This window comes from Oncorhynchus gorbuscha, linkage group LG17 (genome assembly GCF_021184085.1).
Source record: "Oncorhynchus gorbuscha isolate QuinsamMale2020 ecotype Even-year linkage group LG17, OgorEven_v1.0, whole genome shotgun sequence".
Lineage (NCBI taxonomy): Eukaryota > Metazoa > Chordata > Actinopteri > Salmoniformes > Salmonidae > Oncorhynchus > Oncorhynchus gorbuscha.
This window is the reverse complement of record NC_060189.1, coordinates 10,061,207-10,081,793: the sequence shown is the minus strand read 5'-3', so window position 1 is coordinate 10,081,793 and position 20,587 is coordinate 10,061,207. Positions and strand designations below refer to the sequence as shown.

The following is a 20,587-nucleotide window of genomic DNA, read 5'->3' as shown; positions in this document are numbered from 1 at the left end:
TGTTACACCTCTCTCACTTGTTAGGTCTTAGACCTTTAACATTAGCTTCCTCTTCACAGTGGAAATGGATCTAGCCTTCACCGTAGCTCAAGAAGGGCAGTCTCCTCTGAGACCTGGGAGTGTGACATTTTCTTGGAACTGTGAACGAGAGAAGAAAAGTGGTAGAAACCCGAAGGCGGAGTGAGAGCTGAGGCTTAGGGAGTTTTGGAAGCAGCGAAGAGTCTCAACGTCAGAGCTGAGGCTTAGGGAGTTTTGGAAGCAGCGAAGAGTCTCAACGTCAAACGCTGTCAGGAGTCATCTGTGTGTTCTCTCCATCACTGTGACTGTCTCAAGTCGACAGTGTTACTTAGTTCCCATCCAATCAGGAGTCGTCTGTGTTCTCCATCACTGTGACTGTCTCAAGTCGACAGTGTTACTTAGTTCCCATCCAATCAGGAGTCGTCTGTGTTCTCCATCACTGTGACTGTCTCAAGTCGACAGTGTTACTTAGTTCCCATCCAATCAGGAGTCGTCTGTGTTCTCCATCACTGTGACTGTCTCAAGTCGACAGTGTTACTTAGTTCCCATCCAATCAGGAGTCGTCTGTGTTCTCCATCACTGTGACTGTCTCAAGTCGACAGTGTTACTTAGTTCCCATCCAATCAGGAGTCGTCTGTGTTCTCCATCACTGTGACTGTTTTCCTCATACCACTCAAGTCGACAGTGTTACTTAGTTCCCGTCCTATCAGGAGTCGAGAGCAGACCTCTGATATCCCCTACTGTGTGTTAGGCACTAGGCACAACAGGGGTGGGGTTGAGTGGGGAGACGTGGGGGTGAAGGAGGGCGGGAGACGTGGGGGTGAAGGAGGGCGGGAGACGTGGGGGTGAAGGAGGGCGGGAGACGTGGGGGTGAAGGAGGGCGGGAGACGTGGGGGTGAAGGAGGGCGGGAGACTTATTACTACCTGATTTAACCTTACAGACACGGGGTCAATAGTTTCTGATGGCAGCGTACTAGCTAGTGTGGGTGTGCCTCTGTGTGTGGGTGTTAAACAGCACTGGAGAAACTCCTAGAGAAACTTGCAACAGCTGAATTTGCTCCATCACAGTTCTTCGAGTGCTACCCTGTGTTACTGCCAGCTTTTTCCTTTCTCTTCCATTCCGACTGAATGTTCCTCTCAATCTCCTCTGCCGTTTGACTAGACACACGTCTCCAGGACAAAGAATATAATCGACATCGCCCAGGCAGGGGATCATTTTAGATGAGCCCTGCGTTTCAGAATAGTCTTGGCGCGAGGATTTTGGCGCGAGGATTTTGGATGTTGTCAAATGGCGCACGTCTTGGGCTGGAGGCCCAGCCTCTTTATTTTAATGTGACATTTTTGCAGGAAATGAAAAGAGAACGTTCTTGCCAGAGTAGAGGGAGGAATGTTAAAATTTGTGTTGGGTGGGTTGCCTGTTGCTAAGACTTTGAAACCTGTTGCCTGGCCCTCCTTCCTACAAGTCCCTTACCTTTTTAGTACTTCACCACCACTCTGTTCCCAGCCCAAGACCCCCCGGGTCCCCAGCCCATGCCTCCCTGGTCCCCAGCCCTGGTCCCCAGCCCTGGTCCCCAGCCCTGGTCCCCAGCCCTGGTCCCCAGCCCTGGTCCCCAGCCCTGGTCCCCAGCCCAAGATCGTGCTCAGTAGGTCACAATGTAGCTAAATAGTCTGCAACAGAAAAAATACAATTTAGCTTTTCTTATTGGATAGATTCAGATATGCCCCTCCTTGATGTCAGGTTTGTTCCATTTGGTTCCAAATGAACACTACCCAGATGTCATGATCAATAGGGGCCCAATACATTGCACCATATATACAGTACCAGTCAAAAGTTTAGACACCTACTCATTCAAGGGTTTTTCTTTGTTACTATTTTCAACATTGTAGAATAATAGTGAAGACATCAAAACTATGAAATGACACATGGTACCATGTAGTAACCCAAAGTGAATAATCTAAATATATATTTTGATTTGTTTAACAATGTAGCCACCCTTTGCCTTGATGACAGCTTTGCACAGTCTTGACATTCTCTCAACCAGCTTCACCTGGAATGCTTTTCCAGCAGTCTTGAAGGACTTGTTGATTACTTGTTGGCTGCTGCTCCTTCACTCTGCGGTTCAACACATCCCAAACCTTCTCAATTGGGTGGATTGTGGAGGTGTGCCTTGAATTCTAAATAAAGCACAGTGTCACCAGGAAAGCACCCCCACACATCACACCATCTCCTCCATGCTTCACGGTGGGATCCACACATGTGGAGATAATCCGTTTACCTACTCTGCATCTTCCAAAGACACTGCGGTTGGAACCAAAAATGGACTCATCAGACCAAAAGGACAGATTTTCACCGGTCTGTCAATTGCTTGTGTTTCTTGGCCCCAAGCAAGTCTCTTCTTATTGGTGTCCTTTAGTATGGGTTTCTTTGCATCAATTCAACCATGAAGGCCTGATTCAGTCTCCTCTGATCTGTTGATGTGTCTGTTACTTGAACCCTATGAAGTATTTATTTGGGCTGCAATCTGAGGTGCAGTTAACTCTAATGAACGTATCCTCTGCAGCAGAGTTAACTTAACTCTAAGAGGTGATCCTCTGCAGCAGAGGTATCCTCTGCAGCAGAGGTAACTCTAATGAACGTATCCTCTGCAGCAGAGGTAACTCTCTGCAGCAGAGGTGAACGTATCCTCTGCAGCAGAGGCTAGCAGAGGTAACTCTAATGAACGTATCCTCTGCAGCAGAGGTAACTCTAATGAACGTATCCTCTGCAGCAGAGAGTAACTCTAATGAACGTATCCGCTGCAGCAGAGGTATCCTCTAACTCTAATGAACAGCAGAGGTAACTCTAATGAACGTATCCTCTAACTCTAATGAACGTATCCGCTGCAGCAGAGGTAACAGCTGCAGCAGAGGTAACTCTAATGAACGTATCCGCTGCAGCAGAGGTAACCTAATGAACGTCTGCAGCAGAGGTAACTCTAATGAACGTATCCGCTGCAGCAGAGGTAACTCTAATGAACGTATCCGCTGCAGCAGAGGTAACTCTAATGAACGTATCCGCTGCAGCAGAGGTAACTCTAATGAACGTATCCGCTGCAGCAGAGGTAACTCTAATGAACTGCTGCAGCAGAGGTAACTCTAATGAACGTATCCTCTAACTCTAATGAACGTCCGCTGCAGCAGAGTAACTCTAATGAACGTATCCTCTGCAGCAGAGGTAACTCTAATGAACGATCCGCTGCAGCAGAGTTAACTCTACGTATCCTCTGCAGCAGAGGTATCCTCTGCAGCAGAGGTAACTCTAATGAACGTATCCTCTGCAGCAGAGGTAACTCTAATGAACGTATCCTCTGCAGCAGAGGTAACTCTAATGAACGTATCCTCTGCAGCAGAGGTAACTCTAATGAACGTATCCTCTGCAGCAGAGGTAACTCTGGGTCTTCCTGTGGTGGTCCTCATGAGAGCCAGTTTTATCATAGTGCTTGATGGTTTTTGCGACTGCACTTGAAGAAACTTTCAAAGTTCTTAAAATGTTCCACATTGACTAGGGCGATATTATATGGTGTTTTTCAAATTGTTGACGGTATTTTATGTTTTTGATTTAATTAAAGTTTTAAATTTGCTTTGAGTAATACGTGACCCTAGTGTGGCAACACATACATATATATTTAAAATTATTTCAATGGATCTTTCTCCATTTTGATTGTTTTATACTGTTCAACTTCAACCTAAAATCATTTCCTGCATTTCTGTCAATCTCTGCATTTCTTGGCACAATTTTGAGAATATTTTTAACCAAATGTTGCAAATGTTTTGATTTAGATCAAAACACTTGGGCGATCTTTTGGAATCATGGAAATAGAATGTTTATTGTAATTCTATAGTTAGAATATAAATAATGGCGGGCACTTTGAATACAGTGTTTGACATGATAACGAATTAAAATGCCATTGACCAGTTATTGCGACAGGGTAGGAAAACCCGTAAAAATGACCATTTACCCATCCCCGACTTTGGCGATGTCATTTACAAAATAGCCCCCAACACTCTACTCAGCAAACTGGATGCAGTCTATCACAGTGCCATCCGTTTTGTCACCAAAGACCCATATACTACCCACCACTGCGACCTGTACGCTCTCGTTGGCTGGCCCTCGCTTCATATTCGTCGCCAAACCCACTGGCTCCAGGTCATCTACAAGACCCTGCTAGGTAAAGTCCCCCCTTACCTCAGCTCGCTGGTCACCATAGCATCTCCCACCTGTAGCACACGCTCCAGCAGGTATATCTCTCTGGTCACCCCCAAAACCAATTCCTCCTTTGGTCGCCTCTCCTTCCAGGGACCCTATAATCTTTGGCTACGTTAAATCTTTATTCATATAGCCAACATATTCATGCATCGCCTATTCCTCTTTGATATAGAAGATACTGTTGCACAAACAACATGCTGATTTTGAAGCCTCCACCAGTACCTGTATTAGCCAGCTACGTTTGCTATGACTCAGTACTTTTATTAGCTAGCTAGCTAACTAGAGATTAGCATTAGTGGCTAACATGATTTAGCTCAACTTGCTGAGAAAATACAAACTAGATTTCTGCAGATGTAAGAAACACAAACTAATATTGTAATTATAGAACGCTTGTGGATTTATATTAAGATCAAAGTGAAAACAACATCGTTGTCATCAACATTGTTGCATGTGCTGCATTGATCATGCAGACGGAACAAAAGTGTCTCGTGGTCAAGCAACAACAAATGCGCTCCTTGAGTGACGGGGGGCGGGGCTAGGTCTGTGTGGAAAGTGGCGTGGAGAGAGAGAGATGACTCAAGTAGCAGAGTAAACTATAAAAATGGATGTTACACAAGGCGTATCACATTTAACAAGCAAAACATTCAAATACCGTTAGATGGTAAAGTAAAAACTCAAATGCATAAGTGTGTGTGTGTGTGTGTGTGTGTGTGTGTGTGTGTGTGTGTGTGTGTGTGTGTGTGTGTGTGTGTGTGTGTGTGTGTGTGTGTGTGTGTGTGTGTGTGTGTGTGTGTGTGTGTGTGTGTGTAGTAAATTACCGTATACCGCCCAGCACTAACAAGGCTCACTCGTTAATTTAAATGCATTCCAGGTGACTACCTCGTGAAGCTGGTTGAGCGAATGCCAAGTGTGCAAAGCTGTCAAAGCAAAGGGTGGCTACTTTTGAAGAATCTCAAATTTTAAACTATAATTTTGTTATTACATGATTCCATGTGTTATTTCATAGTTTTGATGTCTTCACTATTATTCTACAATGTAGAAGACAGTAAAAATAAAGAAACTCTTGAATGAGTAGATGTCAACTTGACTGCTACTGTATGTATTATATGTATACTGAATCCCTTCCTCACTCCAACACATCTGGGAGACAATTGGACAGTTCAACTAAGGCCAAGCCAATGATTAATTGTTCAACATTGAACTGCGGATTGATTTCATTTGGCCTGACCTAAGAACCTGTCCTCCTTCCAGGGAGGGACCTAGCCACTTATCAGTTCCGCCTCCCCCCATTAATATATCGACAGATGAATAGATTCTTCACAAAGTCATGCTAATGGGGAGGAGTGATGTGATCTCAGCGGTCTGACCTGGGCCGGCACACTGTGACCCATGGAGGAGTGAAGTTTATGTTGTAAAGGAAGGTTGGTGTGTGTGTGTGTGTGTGTGTGTATCCAGCCCCACCCTGTGCATCCCCCACATGCTTTCCACTGTAGAGAGTCTACCCAGCTGCATGCCGGATGTGCCTAACTGCATTTGATTGTGTGTGTTAAACCTCATCGATTACAACCTGTCAGTCCCTTGTCGGGATAAAAATGAAAATATAACAAAGTAGAAGTTGGTGAACTCGTCTGTGGTTTTTGGTGTTCGCAGTGAAGGTTAGTTATGCTGTAGAGGTGATTTCCCTCCCCTGTCATTCGGGGTCAGGTATTGACGCAGAGTATTCTCATGCAGAGGCTTAAGTAGAAGCTCTGCCTTTTTGAGGCCCACCCCAGATAGGTTTCCTTCCACCCCTCTCCCTCAGAGGGCCTCTGTTCCCTCAGCCTTCAGGGGACGAGACGGAGCACGGACCTGCTCTGAACGATTTTACTGTCTGGTGTGAGTCATCCCATCTAATATTAAATACATAAACTAAGGACATGGAACACTACCATGCACACACCATCACTGATAAAAGGTGAGCTCGTTCCAATAGTGGAGGAGTACAAATACCTTGGGCTAGTCATTGACCGCAAGCTGTCCTGGGATCATTGTACTGGTGCTATTTTTAAGAAAGACCAATGGACTGTATTTCCTACGGAAACTGCACTTTTTTAAATTGTTGCTCTAACCATCATGGTTCTCTATTATAAATGGTTAATTGAGAGCATTCTGTCCTACTGCTTGACCCGCTTGTTTGGGAATATCAAGGCTGCACAGAAAAATATGTTTGACAAGATAGTCAGGACATATAATCAGCAACCGCTAGAACTATCATCTCTCTACCTGGGCAGAGCACTCCAGAAGGCTAATGAAATAGTGGGTGACTCTTCCCTGTCACTCCACCCTGAATTCCAGCTCCTTCCCTCTGGACACAGGTACAGACCCCCTTCCCCCCCAAAGAAAATAGGGCCAAGTTCTCTTATTCTAAATGCAATTCTGCAACTCAACAATATGTTGCACCAATATCCAGTTAGCACTTACACTATGAAACTGCACTCTGCCTATTTGTTTCCTTTGCTATTTATTATACATTTTTTGATGTTATGTTTTATGACTGCTGCAAGATTCATTGCCTCTCAGGACATTAAAGTTTTCTGAATCAGCCTCAACATTTGTGGTGATTTCAAGGCTCTCCCTCACCTCCATTGGTCTGAAATGAACTCTCTGTTCTGCTAAACCGCCTACCAAGGTGCTGTTTTGGATTTTACCTCAACATTTTATTGGGCGCAATAAGATGGGTGGTTGGGGCCCAACGGAGAAGAGTGTGTCAGTCAGGGCCGGACATTGGAAGAGTGGTCATGCTGCTTTCCAATGGTTGTCCATAGAGCCCGACCGATATGGGATTTTAGAATGGAAATATTCACAAACAGCTGATATATCTGCCTGTTTTTTTTATGGAAAAACTGTTATTCTAATGAAAGGAGGATGTGGAAAATGTGCCTAGGCTCTGAAGACTGAGCTGCCTCATACTAGCCAGCTGAAAAACTACGACAGGACACATTTTCAATGAATTGGTTTTTAGCTGTGTTTTCATCGATTTTGTAGGGGCTTTAGCCACTGAATTCTGATAGTTGTTACTTGAAAGTAAAAACATCAATAACAAAATTTACTGCTGGCACTGCGCTGCCTCTCGCCCCAAGCGTTGCACCAGTGAACAGTCTTTGTGTCCCTACCTCATTCAAGTTGACACTTAATGGTTACCGTAAACGTTTAGCGTAGGGACATTCCAAGGATCCTGGATTAGCACTGATTCTCAGGAATGGTGTCAAGTACGCTCACACAGCTACCCAGCTAGCACAGTGGATCTGGGCCCATTCCAGCTGAGAGTCTGGGCACTCGGCTGATTAGGCAGTATTACTTATGGCTAGAATGTGGAGATTGAGCTCGGGCCGATTCCGTTGAGGGTCATCTGGCCCAAATGTATTTCTTTGGCTGCTTTATGTAATTATCATTTTATAATTGTTTCCGTGCTGAAGAAATACAATTAACATTTCCATAATTCTTTAAGAGTCCCGTTTTAAGTAGTATTTTATACTTCGTGCAAGGCAATTGATAAGCATTAACTTTGAATGGAACCTCCCGAGTGGCGCGGCGGTCTAAGACATTGAAACTGGCTTGCTCCAGATGCTGGTTCGATACCCGTGCTGGCCGCAACCGGGAGACCCATGAGGCGCCACACAATTGTCCAGTGTCGTTAGAGGAGGGTTTGGCCCGGGATTTCCTAGTCCCATTGCGCTGTAGCGACTCCTGTGGCGGGTGTGAATGCAGTCACCAGGTGTACAGTGTTTCCTTTTTTTGGCGGATGAGTATAATTTGTATGCCTAAAATGTATAATTGTAACATTTAAAATGACTAAATCTGGTCGTTTTGTATACATTTATTTACATTTGCATCGGGCTTCTGGGAGGATGCTGGCTGAATTCCGGTAGATGAAAACGACCCGACGTGTTTGGTAGTAGTTCTCTCCTCCGACTGGTGTAGTTGCGTTGGGGGATAGTGTCCCGTCTTGCTGTAGCGCCAAGGCAAGATAGACTTATAGCCATGTAAAGAACGACCCTCTTCAGGACCAATGATTATATTGGATCTTAAAGTTGTCCTTTTTGATTAAACACCGTTACGAATGCATCTGTAAAAGACTTGTCGGTCTATTTTTTTAAATGTATATTTTTTATATATGAACTCCTTGTCTCAACACAACACGACCCCTGGAGGTCAACTGACTGCGTTGTCCCGTCTGTTTTATCTGACAGGCGGATCTGAGCTGAACGATTAGCTCGCTCCCACTGTCCTATGCGCCCCCTCTCTGCTCCTGCCCCCACCCCAACACACTATTTAACTAGACCAGCCACCACCGACCACCTCAACGCACGGCTGTGGCCAGAATGAATCAGTTGGACGGGCCTTTCATTTCCCGTTATTTATTTTCCACATGACCTCCTGTTTGCACACTTAACAATTATGTTGTGATAAAGACCATAGGTGGTTCGTGAGTTTCAAGTTTGGGGAAGCTTCCAGTTGATCCTACCATTTCTACCCATCTGTGTGCCATTTCACTCCGATTCGTACCCATTTGCTTAGTTTTGTGTCTAGTGCCGTTCTCTTGACTTTTCCATAGCCTTTCAAGTGTGTCTGTTGTTGTTGTGGGTAATTGTGCATCCACTCCTCTAACCGTGTGTTGTCTGTGCTGGTGTGTTTCAGAGATCCACAGAGTGAGGAAAGACATGTACAACGACACAGCCAACGGACCTATAGACAAACTGCCTCTGGAATTACCCGAGGCCCTGGGGCCAATCATTCATCTGCAGGAGAAGCTCTTTGTGCCTCTAAAAGAGTACCCTGATGTAAGCCATGTCTCTCTCTCACACACATACACACACACACACCTGCGTAGATGTTTATATATCACACACGCGCACACAGGCTCCTTGTTACATTCAGATTTAAGCCTGTCAGTTGTCTCTACCACCAAGTTCACCTTGTCCTTGCCTCTGACAAGGCGTCAGCGGTTTGATGGCCCTGCTCAAACAAATAGCCCATAATGTACCTAGTCAATCAGGAGCTATAGAGAGCTATCCTTGAACTCCTTTTCTCTGGTGTCTCTCTCTCTCTCTCTTCCGCTCTCCATATCCCACATGCAGAGGGGGGGGGGGGTAGTTTATAGCCTTACATTGTCACTGAAGGCTAAAGGACTCCTCACGCCCTCTCCCTCTGTCCCTATTTTCTCCCTACTATTCCTTGTTATCACACAGAATAACATTGAATAACATCCTACTGCACAGCATTGAAACCTGCTTCACAGCACTGCACTGCATTGAAACCTGCTTTACTGCATTGAAACATGCAGTGCTGCACTGCATTGAAACCTGCTTTACTGCATTGAAACATGCAGAGCGGCACTGCACTGCACTGAAACCTACTTCACAGCACTGCACTGCACTGCATTGAAACCTGCTTTACTGCATTGAAACATGCAGTGCTGCACTGCACTGCATTGAAACCTACTTTACTGCACTGCATTGAAACCTGCTTTACTGCACTGCATTGAAACCTGCTTTACTGCACTGCATTGAAATCTGCTTTACTGCACTGCATTGAAACATGCTTTACTGCACTGCATTGAAACATGCTTTACTGCACTGCATTGAAACCTACTTTACTGCACTGCATTGAAACCTGCTTTACTGCACTGCATTGAAATCTGCTTTACTGCACTGCATTGAAACCTGCTTTACTGCACTGCATTGAAACATGCTTTACTGCACTGCATTGAAACATGCTTTACTGCACTGCATTGAAACCTGCTTTACTGCACTGCATTGAAACCTGCTTTACTGCACTGCATTGAAACCTGCTTTACTGCACTGCATTGAAACCTGCTTTACTGCACTGCATTGAAACCTGCTTTACTGCACTGCATTGAAACCTGCTTTACTGCACTGCATTGAAACCTGCTTTACTGCACTGCATTGAAACCTGCTTTGCTGCACAGAAATCAAATTCAAATTTGTCATATGCGCTGAATACAAGTGTAGACCTTACCGTTAAATGCATTGAAAGCTATTTTAGCACCCAGAATAGCATTGAAAGCTACTTTAGCACACAGAATAGCATTGAAAGCTACTTTAGCACACAGAATAGCATTGAAAGCTACTTTAGCACACAGAATAGCATTGAAAGCTACTTTAGCACCCAGAATAGCATTGAAAGCTACTTTAGCACCCAGAATAGCATTGAAAGCTACTTTAGCACCCAGAATAGCATTGAAAGCTACTTTAGCACCCAGAATAGCATTGAAAGCTACTTTAGCTCACAGAATAGCATTGAAAGCTACTTTAGCTCACAGAATAGCATTCAAAGCTACTTTAGCACACAGAATAGCATTCAAAGCTACTTTAGCACACAGAATAGCATTCAAAGCTACTTTAGCACACAGAATAGCATTGCATTCTAATTGAATGCTACAAATTTGCTCCACCAGTGGTGGTATCATTGAAGGTGTATTCTACTCTGTTTCCACCCGGCTAAATGAAGTGCCTCCAGAAGGAAAACAGGATGCTACCAGCTGTTTAGGATTTAGTTTCCCAAATGGGTGGAGGAGCAGGTGGGGAGGGAAGGGAGAGGGACGGTGTTGAAAACAACCTTTCCAAAAATACACAGGGAGGTGGAAAATAGAAGGCTCTCCACTCAACTCCCTGAATGGCTCTTGAAAACATCCAGAGTTGAGACTGGACTAGACTGGACGGAGAGGGTTGTGGCTGTATAGAGTAAGTACACTGCAAGGACACTGAGAGGCCTGGGTAGGAGCACAGACGTACGCTGTCAATTCTATCTGTAGAGATCAGGGGAGGTTATAGGATGGAGTGTTTGCCTTGGGGGTTGGGGCCATGGTATTGATGAAGGAGAATGTGTGTACACAGTGTGTGAGGAGTTTGGGGAGTTTTGCCGGGTGGGTGGGAAGGGCACCAGTTCCCACCAGCCCAGTCCACCCAGCCCAGCCCAGTCCAGCCAGTCCAGCCAGTCTACCCAGGACAACTCCACCTCAGCCATGATCCCCAAGCAATAAGACTGCTGAACAATTAATCAAATGGCCACCGAACTATTTGTTTTGTACACTGCTGCTACTGACTGTTTATTATCTATGCATAGCCACTTCACCCCTACCTACATGTACAAATTACCTCTAACCTGTACCCCCGCACACTTACTCTGTACCTACCCGTACCCCATGTGTATAGCCTTGTTATGTTACTGTGTTACTTTTTATTATTTTTACTTTAGTTTATTTGGGAAATATTTTCTTAACTCTTCTTGATCTGCACTGTTGGTTAAGGGCTTGTAAGTCAGCATTTCACTGTGAGGTCTACACTGTTGGTTAAGGGCTTGTGAGTAAGCATTTCACTGTGAGGTCTGCACTGTTGGTTAAGGGCTTGTGAGTAAGCATTTCACTGTGAGGTCTACACTGTTGGTTAAGGGCTTGTGAGTAAGCATTTCACTGTGAGGTCTACACTGTTGGTTAAGGGCTTGTGAGTAAGCATTTCACTGTGAGGTCTACACTGTTGGTTAAGGGCTTGTGAGTAGGCATTTCACTGTGAGGTCTACACTGTTGGTTAAGGGCTTGTGAGTAGGCATTTCACTGTGAGGTCTGCACTGTTGGTTAACCTCTTGCTCCTACCTGACACGCAGGCGTCCCATCTAGACATCTGGAAATGCAAATGCACTGTAAATGCTAATAGTACTAGTTAAAACTCAAACGTTTCATTAAAATCTACACATGCAGGGTATTGAATTAAAGCTACACTTCCAGGCAACAAGTCAGATTTTTAAAATTATTTTCTGAAGCTATTATCTGATAGCATGTAACACCCCAAAAGACACGCTTGGAGTAAAAATTTTAGCACTGTGAGGTCTACACTGTTAAAATATAAAACATTCATTACCTTTGACCATCTTTGTTGGCACTCCTAGATGTCCCATAATCACTATTGGGTATTTTTTTGGTTAAATCGGTCCATATATAGCCTAGATATCGATCTATGAAGACTTTGTGATAAATGGAAAAAAATAGCGTCTTATAAGTAACGCATTTTTTTTGTAAAAAAGTCAACAAACTTTCACAAAACACTTGTGATACATTTTGTAATGCAACTTTAGGTATTAGTAAACGGGCAAATTGATCACGAGGCATTTATTCTATAGGGGTACACTGTTGGAAATAATGTCCGGTAAATCTCAACAAAATATCCTGTCCGAGACCTGAAGAAATCTGTCTCTTTAAGGGCTTGACCAAGAAACAAAGCACTGGCAAATGACAAGACTGTTGACATCGTGTGGAAGCTGTAGGAATTGGCATTTCACTCCAGGTAATTTGCTTTCCCATAGACAAGTCATGCAATTGGCGCATTGATATATTTTCCAATTTTCAGTGATCAGATTTTCCTGCGCTTGTAATGAAATGCACGTTCTGTTATAGTCACAGCCGTTGATTTAACCAGTTTTATAAACGTCTGAGTGTTTTCTATCCACACATACTAATCATATGCATATACTATATTCCTGGCATGAGCATCAGGGTGCTGAAATGTTGTGCGATTTTTAACATGTAATGTTGTGCGATTTTTAAATGTTCGAAAAAGTAGGGGGTAGGAGTAACAGGTTAAGGGCTTGTAAGTCAGCATTTCACTGTGAGGTCTACACTGTTGGTTAAGGGCTTGTAAGTAAGCATTTCACTGTGAGGTCTACACTGTTGGTTAAGGGCTTGTAAGTAAGCATTTCACTGTGAGGTCTACACTGTTGGTTAAGGGCTTGTAAGTCAGCATTTCACTGTGAGGTCTACACTGTTGGTTAAGGGCTTGTAAGTCAGCATTTCACTGTGAGGTCTACACTGTTGGTTAAGGGCTTGTAAGTAAGCGCATGTGACCATTTAAGTTTGATTTGATCCTGACTTAAATTCACCAGATATTCATCCAGATGTATGTCTGGTGAGGAGGGGGAAGGGGGCACCCCCTAAGCTAGTAGACGTGGGGAGGCTGAATGACAGCTTTCCTGTTTGCACCGGAGACCCGTCTGGTATGGTGGAACATTCTTTTAAAAACATCCAGGCATCCTCAGCTGACCTCTAAAGTCCAATGTTTTCCCTCACATTCCCCCTCTTTCTCTTTTTCTTTCTCTTGCGCTCTTTCTTTCTCTCTCATATGCAACACCAGTCAGGTCATTAAGGCAGTAACTTAAAAGAAATGTAAAAAAGAAAGGTTAAATCGTTGTGGCTATTTAAAGAACCTGATTTGAAACCGGAGGAAGGCTAGACCACCATGAGATTTGTCTCTGCTGTAGTGGAGTTGCTGCGTTAGCTTAGAGTCACTCTCTTATTATGCGGCCTTTATGTCTGGAAAACTATGCCGATGGTAGTCAACAGAAGAGCACAGCCTGACTCACTCTGACCTCAAACGGCTGTGTTCTGTGATGCAAGGGCCTAGCAAAGGGGGTCTAATGTTCTCTTTTAGGCCAGATGAGCTCTCCCTTCTCTGACTAAATATTTTCTTGTACCCGAGAAAGCGAGAGGAAATAATCAGTCACCATTGAGAAATCCCAACTGTTTCCGTGCCGTTCCGAGGACACTGTAAAGATGATTATCAGCAGAGGGAATTTTCTCCTCCCGTTCACCTTTCCGGGTGATTTCTCAGATTCTTCCCCGACTTGTCGAGGACTCCAGGCCGGGTACGTACTCTGCATCTACGTCTCAAATTACACCCTTTTTTCCTTTCATAGTAGTGCACTGTATAGGGAATAGGATGCCATTTGGGATGCATGGTCTAGCCTAAGAGTTTCTAGACTACTCCAAACTCCCAAGATGAGGGTTCTGCTTTCCATGTCCACCTATTGAGTTTTTGGCACCGGACACATCTGCTGCCACTGAAGATGTCTTTATGAGCCCCTTCCTCCTTACCCCCCTCCCCTTCTCACGTTCCCCATTTTCACATCTTCCCCAGTTCCCACACCTGTCTGCTTTTGTCCAAGGAGTGGTAGACTCCTTCTCACCATTTTCCATCCACTCTTTCATACTCCTCCTCTCGTTCTCAGTTTCCTCCTCCCAGTAATTAGATTGTCTTGGTCCTCTGCTGCAGTGCAGCATGTCAATTACACCAAAATAACTTGTCCTGCCAAGACGTCCGTGCTCTAATTCTCCTACCGTAGGACATGCACGCTGAGGTGAGAGAGCTGGTGTGTGTGTGTGTGTGTGTCGAGGTAGTCGTTTGATGATGTCATTGGTGTGGAAACTTCGGAAGTGTGGCATCATGTCACTCCGAGACGACTGCAGGTGAGGACAGGGTGGGTGATGGTCACTCAGACGCCTCACTCTGGACACACCTCGCCCTGGAGACGCTCACAATGGAGACACCTCGCTGGAGACGCCTCGCTCTGGAGACGCCTCGCCTGGAGACGCCTCGGCCTGGAGACGCCTCGCCCTGGAGACGCCTCGCCCTGGAGACGCCTCGCCCTGGAAACGCGTCACCCTGTCATCTCTTTCTATGACCTTCAAACACAGTTACTTCCTTCCTTGTTTACTAACACCATGTGATGCCTGCAACACCCCTGGACAGCCCAATGGGGTGTGTGTGTGTGTGTGTAGTAAGGGATTGTGGGAGTCTGACTAGGTTGAGGTATTCTAACCCTTCCCACCTGCTCTAGGCTGCCTGCTGAGGCTATGAAATAGGACACCCTGTTGGATGTAGGCGGTTGAGCAACTGGTCTGGAAAACAAGGCCATCTGGAAAGGGCTCTTTTTGAAGGAGCCGTTTGTCTCCTCTATAGGTCCTCTGGCTGCCATGATGTCCAGCACGGTGTGGTGTGTGTGTGCTGCCTAAACGTGCTTTGGATGTGTGTTCATTGATGCATATAAGTGTCTTGATTGTTGGTATTAATGAGTTGAATGACTAGTTCTTGATTCCATCCAGCATCAGTTGTTGTTGGGATTGAATGAGTCAATACAAGACTGTTCTCGTATACCTGCCACCACAATGTGATTCTAGTCTCAGGAAGGTTTTATTATTGTCTTCAAATAAGCCTATCGGTCCCGTCTTCTACCCCACTAGAACGTGCTGTCTGTCTGGTGTGTCCGTCCCTAACTTTACTGTTGTCTACCAGGGGTGCTGCTGTTGTCATGGTGTTGATGTTTACATTTTATTAGGTCTCTGCGGTGGCAGCAACCGGAGCCGGTCGGCAAGGAAACAGCTGTTTGATCGGCGTGCTGAGCGAGTGTACTCTCCCAGTCTTAATTTGCAGGTTATTACTGTGGCTTTTGAAGCAAAATGTCGCCAATTGAGCGTCTCAAATGACTTCCCAGCGTCCCCCGCCCCCCCCCCCCGTTCAAAAGCGCAATGATATATCAGCAATCTGCATGGGCTCTTGTTTATGCATTTGGAAGCAGAAGACACCTACTATTTACCCCCTATTGATCCCCACAGTGGACTCGTCATTAAAACCTTACAACCTAGTGGTCAAATACGCATTCTCCACTTGAGAGTGGGACGCTTGCTTGAATGTCTTCGGGTCTGCATTTATGAAGGTCAAGTACAAAATGTAGGAAGTGAACAATCTGGTTTAGATTTAATTCAATGTTGACACAAATGCAGTAAGATGCAACAAACTTCTACACATGTGACTGTACCTCACAAGCCAGAACAATAGACTACAGATGGAGAGAAACCTAACGCCCCATATAGTACCAACCAATACTACTCACCTGACATACAGGACAGGTGTGGACCAATGCTGCCTTGGCTGCAGTCTTCTGGTTGGCAGCTGCCCCTGCGATGGCATCAGTCAACAAGTTCAGTGAGCGTTAGATAACAACCCCCCACCACCACCACCAAATTGTTCAGGATAATGACTTAAACAGCTGAACAGCTGTTTGGCAGGGGTGTGTGTGTATAAGCTTTTGTTAGAGCCCATACCTGATTACAAATCGTAGCCTATCGCTGTGATTCGGTATGTTGATTATTTAAGTCAGGTGTTAGAGCTGGGCTTGGACAAAACCCTTCACACACTCCTGCCCTTCAGGACTTTCTGCAATGACTGAAACAGACCAGAGCGGGAGAACAGTGTTCCAGGTTGAAACGGCTGACCTAGTTGAGAGGTGACAAGACTCAGGCACCGCCATTGGGGGGGCATCAAAAACATGACAGTAGTTCTACCTCAAAGATGGTGCCGACAGACATGGCAGCTCTGCTTCTATATCCTAACCAACTTTGCAGTATTTCGTTTTTGTGTGTGTGACATTATTAGCGTTTTTACATACAGCCAGCGGTAACTCACCAGCATTATGACCAGCTATACGACTTTCCTGATTTGGATCGTACCCCCCAGGGCAACTGAACTTATTCCAGAGGCTGCTCAAAAAGGCTGCCGGGCACACCGTCCACCACTTCAGAGTATATTACTGGCTAATGTTCAGTCTCTGGACAATAAAGTAGACGAGCTCAGGGAGAGGATCTCCTTCCAGAGAGACATCAGGGACTGGAACATACTTTCTCACGGAATCATGGCTTGAGATATCATCTCGAGATATACTCTCCCCGTCCCAAACGGCCAGCTGGATTCTCAGTACATCGCAGAGACGGGAATCAAGAACTTTCTGGGAAGAAGGGTGGTGGTCTATTTTTCATAAGGGAAAGGGGGATACGTAGTCAGTTGTCCAACTGAGGGGTGCGGGGGGCTGCCTTAATCAACATCCACGGCGTCCAGGAAACCGTGGTTTAACTGCCTTGTTCAGGGGCAGAAAGACAGATTTTTATCTTGTCAGATTGGGGATTCGATCCAGCAACCTTCCGGTTACTGGCCCAACGCTCTTAACCACTAGGTCTGGCCTGTCACCCATTAACTACTCATGGTGTGATTGTGATAACATAGAGAAACTCAACTTATTTTGTTCACCCGACCTAGATTACCTCACAATCAAATGCCGACCGTATTACCTCCCAGGAGAATTCTCTTTCGGTTAATGTCACAGCCGTGTATATTCAACCCTTAAGGAACTACACTTGACTTTATGAAAACTGGAAACCACATATCCTGAGCCCCCATTTATTGCAGCTGGGGATTTTAACAAAGCAAATTTTAGTAAAACGCTACCGAAGTTATAGCAACACATTGAGTGTAGTACTCGCTCTGGTAAAACACTCGATCACTGCTATGCTTACACGGCTCTCACCCACCCTCCCTTCAAATCATAGTGGCATTGACTAAAATACAGTAGAATAGAATACAGTATATACGTATGAGATTTTGTTAGATACTACTGCTCTTTTGGAGCTAGGCACACAAGCCTTTAACTACACCCGCAATAACAACTGAAAATGATCTGATGATAGCACAACAGTAAACAAAGATAGTAGCATATTTCAACCCTGCAGGTGCTACACAAAATGCAGAAATAAAATATAAAACATGCCTTACCTTTTGACAAGCTTCTTTTGTTGGCACTCCAATATGTCCCATAATCATCACAATTGGTCCTTTTGTTCAATTAATTCCGTCCATATATATCCAAAATGTCAATTTATTTGGCGTGTTTGATCCAGAAAAAAACAGCTTCCAAAATGCGCAACGTCACTACAAAATTTCAAACTTTGACAAAATATTTCAAACTACTTTTGTAATACAACTTTAGGTATTTTTAAACGTTAATAATCAATCAAATTGAGGACTGGGTCTATCTGTGTTCAATACAGGAAGACAACAAACCAAGCTACTTTTCAAGTCTTGCGCAACTCTCAATAGTGTTACGCAGTTCCTAGTTGGCCCTACTTCTTCATTGCACAAATGAATAACCTCAACCAAATTCCAAAGACTGGTGACATCCAGTGGAAGCGGTAGGAAACGAAAACAAGTTCCTAAGAAATATCGTTTGCCAATGAGAACTGAGTGAACAGACAGACCTAAAAAATAGTAATTTCTAAATGGTTAGTCCTCTGGGTTTTGCCTGCTACATAAATTCTGTTATACTCACAGACATGATTCAAACAGTTTTAGAAACGTCAGTGTTTTTTATCCAAAACTACTAATATGCATATCTTATATTCTTGGCATGAGTAGCAGGAAGTTGAAATTGGGTATGCTATTTATCCAAATGTGAAAATGCTGCCCCCTATATCTTAAGAAGTTAACAGAACTTTAACCAATTTATGAATTACTAAATTTAGCTAACATTAGATTCTAAAATTCGCCTTGATTCGGCAGTCTCGCTCATATCGGCATAATCCTGGTGACGTGAAGCATTGTATAGGCATTTGTAGTTCTGTTATAATAGCCACATTAGCAGCTAATTACATTTCATTTTTGTGGGGGGGTAAATACAGGCAAAAATATTGATACACGTTGCCCTTGTCCGAGAGAGATGTACACTTATCAAAATGTCACGCCAGGTTAAGCTTACACAAAACACAGCCCCCTAGAATTCACAATGGACATAGTGGTGGAAAACCAATTGGAACTATTTCCATTTTTTTGACTGCTCAGTTTTATGGGTAGTATGTGTGTGTATATATGTATATATGTGTATATGTGTATATGTATATATGTATATATGTGTATATGTGTATGTATATATGTGTGTATGTGTGTGTGTGTGTGTGTGTGTGTGTGTGTATATATTACTGTGGTAGTCCATTTGCTCAGATTATTTTATGGATGTGGCATTTGCTTTAGTCAATTTTTGTAGATGTTTCTTATGATTTATGCTCCATACTGTTTCGTTGAACATGTTTGTACTGCGGCCACCAAATGTCATATTCAGCATTTAATTTTTTTAATTTATTAACACTGTTAAATAGTGTTGACAATGGTTTGTGTCTGTTTTGATATTCCGTAGATCGTCTATTTGTGGAGATGACACGTTTTCACCCCCCTCCCCGAGCCCCCATCCCTGTAACAACAGTTTACACTAAACACGTCTTGAAATCTAGTCTGAGATGGCTTTTTACAAATCAAACGTGTCGCAATTCATTTGCATCAATGGATACTCCACCCGTTCAGCATAAATCAACTGGGGGCTGCAGGGAAAGCTCTGAGGGAAGTAATGCAGAATAAAGTGCCAGTGTCCTATCCAGTTAAAATGGGGATTTGTCTGGGTGTGTCCATGTCCGTCAGTCCATGAGTCGGGGGGGTGCACGTAGGTGATTTACCTTCGCTGCTAGGGACATTAATTAGAAGCCACGGATGACACTCTTTTGGGAGGTGGACAAGAAGCTTGCCGCAACACACCCCAGTGGTCTGAGTGTGTGTCTGAGAGAACGCTGCGACAAGTGGGTGTCCTTTATCCATGGTGACCAGAGCGAAGAGAATGAGGGGAAAAGGGGAGGGGGAGACAGAAGGAGAGGTGAAAAGGGGAGGGGGAGGGGGAGACAGAAGGAGAGGTGAAAAGGGGAGGGGGAGGGGGAAACAGAAGGAGAGGTGAAAAGGGGAGGGGGAGGGGGAAACAGAAGGAGAGGTGAAAAGGGGAGGGGGAGGGGGAAACAGAAGGAGAGGTGAAAAGGGGAGGGGGAGGGGGAGACAGAAGGAGAGGTGAAAAGGGGAGGGGGAGGGGGAGACAGGAGAGGTGAAAAGGGGAGGGGGAGGGGGAGACAGAAGGAGAGGTGAGGTGAAATGGGGAGGGGGAGACAGAAGGAGAGTTGAGGTGAAAAGGGGAGGGGGAGACAGAAGGAGAGGAGGTGAAAAGGGGAGGGGGAGACGGAAGGAGAGGTGAGGTGAAAAGGGGAGGGGGGGAGGGGGAGACGTCGGAGAGGGGAGACGGTGATAACGGTGGCGTTCACAACACTGCACACCTCTCTGGTGTGCAACTCTCCCCATCACACGTAATGAACAGTCAAGGTCATGCTGCAACTGTCACCTCTGCCTTTCTGCTCCATGGTCTTCACTTCACTACACACTGCTACACATTTCACACTTCACTACACATTTCACACTTCACAACACACTGCTACACGTTTTACACTTCACGACACACTTCACTACACATTTCACACTTCACTACACATTTCACACTTCACTACACATTTCATTACACGTTTTACACTTCACATTTCACACTTCACTACACATTTCACACTTCACTACACATTTCACACTTCACTACACATTTCACACTTCACTACACATTTCACACTTCACTACACATTTCACACTTCACGACACACTTCATTACACATTTACACTTCACACTTCTTCACTACACATTTCACACTTCACGACACACTTCATTACACATTTACACTTCACACTTCTTCACTACACATTTCACACTTCACTACACATTTCACACTTCACGACACACTTCATTACACATTTACAC

The 20,587-nt window shown here is 44.6% G+C and overlaps 1 pseudogene; it reads left to right on the top strand.

Annotated features, from left to right (window-relative positions):
* The window catches only part of LOC124001856, a 125,821-nt pseudogene that overhangs the window by 25,633 nt on the left and 79,601 nt on the right, over nucleotides 1–20,587 (top strand).